This window comes from Schistocerca cancellata, chromosome 1, assembly GCF_023864275.1.
Source record: "Schistocerca cancellata isolate TAMUIC-IGC-003103 chromosome 1, iqSchCanc2.1, whole genome shotgun sequence".
In the NCBI taxonomy this organism is placed as follows: Eukaryota; Metazoa; Arthropoda; class Insecta; order Orthoptera; family Acrididae; genus Schistocerca; species Schistocerca cancellata.
The window spans coordinates 1,192,099,550-1,192,107,130 of NC_064626.1; the positions used below are offsets into that span (position 1 = coordinate 1,192,099,550).

At 40.2% G+C, this 7,581-nt stretch overlaps 1 protein-coding gene across 1 annotated transcript in view; it reads left to right on the forward strand.

Annotated features, from left to right (window-relative positions):
* LOC126094416 (uncharacterized) overlaps positions 1-6,375 on the forward strand; it is a 214,355-nt gene extending 207,980 nt beyond the window's left edge. Inside the window, exons 10-11 of the transcript XR_007521834.1 lie at positions 6,043-6,119; positions 6,261-6,375. The gene's annotated coding sequence lies outside the window, so the exon portion shown is untranslated. The remainder of the gene's footprint in view (positions 1-6,042; positions 6,120-6,260) is intronic.
* Positions 6,376-7,581: the final 1,206 nt, after the last annotated feature.

Sequence of the window (7,581 nt, forward strand, 5' to 3'; positions counted from 1 at the left end):
ATGGTACTACTCAGCAGCTTCACTTCAGTGGCTGCTACAACACCTGTGCCATCTGCATTCCCCCTAATATGAGTTTTTCTGAATTACATACCAGGGAATTGTCTTTGCTACACATGCTTCATGTCCACAATCCTCCTGGTCTAAATCTCTGCTGGTCCTTGTTTCTGAGTCCCTCACTTCACTAATTAATCTAATTTCTTATTTCTCTCTCCCCAATCTGCATCTTCCTCAATTCCATCTCTCTCCGCCTCCCCACCCTCACCCCCACCCAATCCAGTCCTGTACTTCATCATATGCCACACACAACTTCCTGTGCTACACAAGGCTGAGGTCACTGGTGCGACATTCCTGTCCTGTACCCTTACTGCCTCTGCCTCGTAGCAGTCATATTTGAACCCATAACCCAGTTGAGCTAAAGAAATGGGGTATTATTGCCAGCTGGAACATAGTAACCATGCTTGTGTATGTGAGTTTTTTGTTAAACTGAATAAGGATGTTGCCTGAAACCTCAGCAATGTTTTCATTCCTGTTCATGAGCCTGCTGATTGATCAGTGCCTGATTTATACAATGAGTGGTTACCTTTACTTCTTCCATTACTTATACTACATCTAGAACTTACCAATATCCAATATCATTTCAATACAACCAAAGGATTGTGAAAGTTGTGGCAAAAGATATTCCAAGCGGAGAGGGCAGTAGGTTAGCGAGGTGTTGAAGGGGTACGCTTAAGTGCTACAGAAAGTGTGGGAGTCACTTTCCCCTTTGCTAAGCCCTACAGTGTGTTGTTATAGACAACAGTCATACAGAAATCCATCTGTTGTTACCTCACTAGAATCAAATTGAAACATCATCATCATCATTTAAGACTGATTATGCCTTTCAGCATTCAGTCTGGAGCATAACCCCCCTTATACAGTTCCTCCATGATCACCTACCGTATTTACTCGAATCTAAGCCGCACTCGAATCTAAGCCGCACCTGAAATTTGAGACTCGAAATTCAAGGGGAGAGAAAAGTTTTAGGCCGCACCTCCAAATCGAATTCAAGTTGGTCCATTGTAATATGAGACACAATTTAGGTCGAATGAAAGACGATACAGCTACAGTAGTTTGGTTCGAGTCGTAAGCTTAGCAGTTAAGCTTTACCAGGTAGCCATTGCTATGCGTCAGGCGCTCAGTCCGTATTTATACGGGTACCCTTCCTTTTTCACGTGCTTCGTCTGGTTTGAATCGATTGCTTGTTTTGCTTTGATCTGATAAGTGCCGTTTTTTTTGTTATAGGTGTTTACGTCACTCCAAGCTGGAAATGCATTACTGTACTGTGTCATGCATTGTTTGGCGCATTCTGATAGTGTGTGTGTACGGCCTGTCGCCGCTCGCGGCATGACTTGCTTTTGTTCGCACTACCGCCGCTTAAAATAAAAAGAGGAATCGTCTCATTAGCGAAACAATGGCAAGAGACTGCTATTTGTTGTTACTTACACTGCTGCTTTATTTGATAATGATCACCAAGGACCAAATAATAGACTGCGTATGATAGAACATGTTCTGAACGAGAGTTGGGCGAAAATTTTTCTCCGTTTGAAAATCTTTGCGGCCGCTTCTTTAGTACATCAAATTCTGCACAGAAATTAGTTATCTTACATTTAAAATCTAGTCAGTTGCCGTGATTCATTTCTGACTATATCACTGTTAGGCATAATAATAATACGAATATAAACATGACACGATACGTATATTCTTCCGCGTTTGCTGTTGTCTCACTCTAGTTTCGTAGTTTATTAGGCAGACAGGATTTAAATGAGATAGCAGCAAACACGAAAGAATACATGGCAAAATGTTTATATTCGTATTATTCTTATGGTGAAGAGAATACTGCATGTGATTCACATTTCATCAGGTTCCTATTAGCAACCATCTCTTCTCACAGGCAGGAAAAAACTCGGAACATAGAGTTGGCCATATTCACAAACATCCCTAACAGTCTTGCCAGTCGGATTTTCGTAGTACATTGAAATTCTGCTACATTCGAAGATGAACAATACGGAATTTGTATTTATTTCGTTGGATAATGTATGAAAATGCAGTGGTCGAAACTCTGGGCGAAGAAAAAAAAAGGTTTTGGCGCCAGTATTTATCTTTGTGCCCACAAAGCATGCTTTTGTACCGCTACATATATTCGACGGCCAGAAGTTAGTTGTGGCGGCACCTACCAACATTTTTCAGAACTTCCGCTTGCTTTGCACTCGATTCTAAGCCGCAGGCGGTTTTTTGGATTGCAGGAACCGGAAAAAAAGTGCGGCTTAGATTCGAGTAAATACGGTATTCAGTGCTAACAATGGTACCTCTTCTGATGTTAAACCTATTACTTCAAAATCATTCTTAACCGAATCCAGGTACCTTCTCCTCGGTCTGCCCTGACTCCTCCTATCCTCTACTGCTGAATCCATGAGTCTCTTGGGTAACCTTGCTTCTCCCATGCGTGTAACATGACCCCACCATCTAAGCCTGTTCGCCCTGACTGCTACATCTATAGAGTTCATTCCCAGTTTTTCTTTGATTTCCTCATTGTGGACACCCTCCTGCCATTGTTCCCATCTACTAGTACCTGCAATCATCCTAGCTACTTTCATATCCATAACCTCAACCTTGTTGATAAGGTAACCTGAATCCACCCAGCTTTCGCTCCCATACAACAAAGTTGGTCGAAAGATTGAACGGTGCACAGATAACTTAGTCTTGGTACTGACTTCCTTCTTGCAGAAGAGAGTAGATTGTAGCTGAGCGCTCACTGCATTAGCTTTGCTACACCTCGCTTCCAGTTCTTTCACTATGTTGCCATCCTGTGGGAATATGCATCCTAAGTACTTGAAACCGTCCACCTGTTCTAACTTTGTTCCTCCTATTTGGCACTCAATCCGTTTATATTTCTTTCCCACTCACATTACTTTCGTTTTGGAGATGCTAATCTTCATACCATAGTCCTTACATTTCTGATCTAGCTCTGAAATATTACTTTGCAAACTTTCAATCGAATCTGGCATCACAACTAAGTCATCTGCATATGCAAGACTGCTTATTTTGTGTTCACATATCTTAATCTCACCCAGCCAGTCTATTGTTTTCAACATATGATCCATAAATAATATGAACAACAGTGGAGACAGGTTGCAGCCTTGTCTTACCCCTGAAACTACTCAGAACCATGAACTCAATTTACCGTCAATTCTAACTGCTGCCTGACTATCCATGTAAAGACCTTTATTGCTTGCAAAAGTTTGCCTCCTATTCCATAATCTTGTAGAACAGACAATAACTTCCTACTAGGAACCCGGTCATATGCCTTTTCTAGATCTATAAAGCATAGATACAATTCCCTGTTCCACTCATAACACTTCTCCATTATTTGCCGTAAGCTAAAGATCTGGTTCTGACAACCTCTAAGAGGCCTAAACCCACACTGATTTTCATCCAATTGGTCCTCAACTAATACTCGCACTTTCCTTTCAACAATACCTGAGAAGATTTTACCCACAACGCTGATTAAAGAGATACCTCTGTAGTTGTTACAATCTTTTCTGTTTCCATGTTTAAAGATTGGTGTGATTACTGCTTTTGTCCAGTCTGATGGAACCTGTCCCGACTCCCAGGCCATTTCAATGATCCTGTGTAGCCATTTAAGACCTGACATTCCACTGTATTTGATGAGTTCCGACTTAATTTCATCCACCCCAGCCGCTTTATTGCACTGCAATGTATTGACCATTTTCTCTACTTCCTCAAATGTGATCCTATTTCCATCATCATTCCTATCCCATTCTACCTCGAAATCTGAAACATTACTGATCGCATTTTCACCTACATTGAGCAACTCTTCAAAATATTCCCTCCATCTGCCCAAGGCATTCACAGGATTCACCAGCAGTTTTCCTGACCTGTCCAAAATACTTGTCATTTCCTTCTTACTTCCCTTTCGAAGACTGCTAATTACACTCCAGAATGGTTTTCCAGCAGCTTGACCCATAGTCTCCAACCTGTTTCCAAAGTCTTTCCACGATTTCTTCTTGGATGCTGCAATTATCTGTTTGGCTTTGTTTCTTTCTTCAACATAACTTTCTCTGTCTACCTGGGTTCTGGTATGTAGCCATTTTTGATACGCCTTCTTTTTCCTTTTACAGGCTGCCTTGACTGTATCATTCCACCAAGCTGTTTGCTTCATCCTACTTTTACACACTACTGTTCCAAGACATTCTTTAGCCACTTCTAGTACTGTGTCCCTGTATCTTGTCCATTCCTTTTCCAATGACTGTAATTGACTACACTCAACTAACTGGTACCTTTCTGAGATCGCTGTTATGTACTTGTGCCTGATTTCCTTATCCTGAAGTTTCTCCACTCTTATCCTCATACATATGGACCTGACCTCCTGCACTTTCGGCCTCACAATCCCAATTTCACTGCAGATTAAATAATGATCAGTGTCATCAAAGAATCCCCTGAATACACGTGTGTCCCTCACAGCCTTCCTGAATTCCTGATCTGTTATTATATAGTCAATGACAGATCTGGTTCCCCTGCCTTCCCAAGTATACCGGTGAATGTTCTTATGTTTAAAAAAGGAGTTTGTGATTACTAAGCCCATACTGGCACAGAAATCCAAGAGTTGTTTCCCGTTCCTGTTGGCCTCCATATCCTCTCCAAATTTACACATAACCTTTTCATACCCTTCTGTTCGATTTCCAATCCTGGCGTTAAAATCACCCATGAGCAGAACACTGTCCTTGTCCTTTACTCTAACAACTACATCACTGAGTGCCTCATAAAAACTATCCATCTTATCTTGATCTGTCCCTTCACAATGTGAATATACTGACACAATCTTAATTTTCTTGCTAGACACTGTCAAATCTATCCACATCAGTCGTTCGTTTACATACCTTATTGCAACTACGCTGGGTTCCATTTCTTTCCTGACGTAAAGCCCTACACCCCATTGTGCTATTCCTGCTTTGACTCCTGACAGGTAGATCTTGTATTCTCCCACTTCCTCTTCTTTCTCACCCCTTACCCGAATGTCACTAACTGCTAAAACGTCCAGCCCCATCTTACTTGCAGCCTCTGCCAGCTCTACCTTCTTCCCAGAGTAGCCCCCATTGATATTAATAGCTCCTAGCTCCCCATCTCATTACCATTTGTTTGCCAAGTCGTATCTTAGGAGTCCCTGGTTTGTCAGTTAGAGGTGGGACTCCGTCACCTCCAAAGGTCCGAGGCATTTTGCTCTGATTGTTGCCAGGGAAGCAGGTTGCTAGCCTTACTTGCCCCGAGTCCCATTGGGTTGAAACAAGTAAAGAATATTTGCAAACCATGGATATTTTGTCATAGTTTCAGGATTTAGCTAAGACACGCTAAAAATATAAGATGCTGCATTAAAAGGTTTTAATGTCAGTACAGGAAAAAGATAAGAGTACAAGTGGTATATATGTTATACTTATCTAACTGACATACAGAAATCGTAAGAAAGAAGAGATTCAGCCTGAAGGATCTATCCGAACAGTTTTAACAGTATTGTAGAACTTGAACATCAGTGGTCTTCAGACACTAAGTAACTCTTTGCACAGTGTCACATTAATCGACCTGGTAACAACCTGATAGTTCTGGCTGTATAATCATAAACATTGTAGCAGTGTCTGTTGAAACTATGGGAATCAAAGAATCTCATTATTTTGTTATTGACTGTGTGTCAAGTAGTCTCATTGGTGAATTAGTGCCATTACTGATTTTGGGGCGAAAGTGGTGATATATTTCCTGGCCCCAGTGTTGAAATGAAGACAGACAGAAACAAACTAATTAGATTTAACTCAGAATCATACTGGAAAATAACTTCAACTCTGTAAATATATTTGAACAGGATGTTGCAACAATCTGTTTTATTATTATACTTTATAAAAAAGGAATTTCTCTGAAAAGCTATTCATCAAATACTGTTTGTAATGCTGGCCTTGTTTTAACTGGTGTGGATTTAAAAAAAAAATGTTTTTACAGTCAGCGGTAAAATGTTCACGAAACAAGGCCACATCACATTGATGACATCAAGAGAATAATAAAACCATGAAAGAAAGGTAGGCTGTAGGATAAATTTGAAATAAAAATTCTCCTTCTTCATCTAGTTATCTCTCTGTAACAGGACCATCAGCACAGAAGTCATTGTTGGAGAGCAGAAAATTTTGATGACAGGAGACTGTGTTATTGTTTTCTTTCAGTGCAATAAAACTATTTTCATGATAATAACAGTGATAATTGGATGCCGTGGAGAACACTAGATTGCAGACTCAGCTGTTACAAATAAAATACGTAAACGATTGGACACTGATGGGATGCGACCGTTGCGTCACCGAACCAATCCCTTCCAACTAAACAGGCTGAAGATATCAAAGCTTTCTTGATTTGTGGAACATGGTGCTGACTACACTGTTTTAAATAAATTATAATGCACACCTAAAGCATTTGCTTATTATTTCAGTAGTAACTATAATAACAATAATCAAACAGAGCTTTATCATCTGGAAGCTCTAACAGGAAGGACAAGAGTCATTTGTACATCACGTTTGCATTTTTTAAACACCAGGAGAACTAAAATTCCAAAGACAGCTGAATATGCCCAAGAGATATATCCTTTTTTACAGTACAATTAAGGTGGCTTTCCTTTTTCCCAGAGATGTAATGGTTTCTTATATTGCCCCCTTGAATGGTAGAGGCAATGTCTGTCAAAGATGTTGGAAGAACCATTAATGAAACTGCCTGACAGATTAAAACTGTGTGCTGGACCAAGACACAAGCTCAGGACCTTTGCCTTTCGCGGGCAAGTGCTCTACCATCTTAGCTACCCAAGCACGACTCACGACCTGTCCCCACAGCTTCAATTCTGCCAGTACGTCATCTCCTACATTCCAAACTTGGTAGAGCACTTGCCCGCAACAGGCAAAGATCCTAAGTTTGAGTCTTGGTCTGGCACACAGCTTTAATCTGTCAGGAAGTTTCATATCAGCGCACACTCTGCTGTAGAGTGAAAATCTCATTCTAGTACCATTAATGTTAGAGCATTTAGGGTCTTAGTGTCTGACATACTGTAACAATATTAGCAGTTACAAAGTAGCTTTGTTAGATATTTGATTTGCTTTAGATAAAGAACGATACATTGTTAACAGTTACAGTTAATAATATGAAAGAATTGATTTGTTTGTCATGACTTTTAGGTAATCCATTTGATCATAATAGATTACTTGAAGTTTTCCAGTCAGATACTAGATGTCATGACATTGTGCTAAACTCTGTATTATAGCTGTCATCAGGACTGTTTAAGTAAATATTTGCACGTGTGTGTGCACCCACGACAGTAATTGACAGGAAACCTGAAAAAACTGTGAAGGAGCCTTCAGATGTTATTACTTTGCAGAGTTGGAGATGCTGTGAAGCACTGAACAGTGAGAACATACAGAATAGATTACAGATACTAATTCTATTAAGTACAGTTTCTGATAAAACAGTTTATCATAATGTAGTGCTCAGCAAAATTGTCATTTT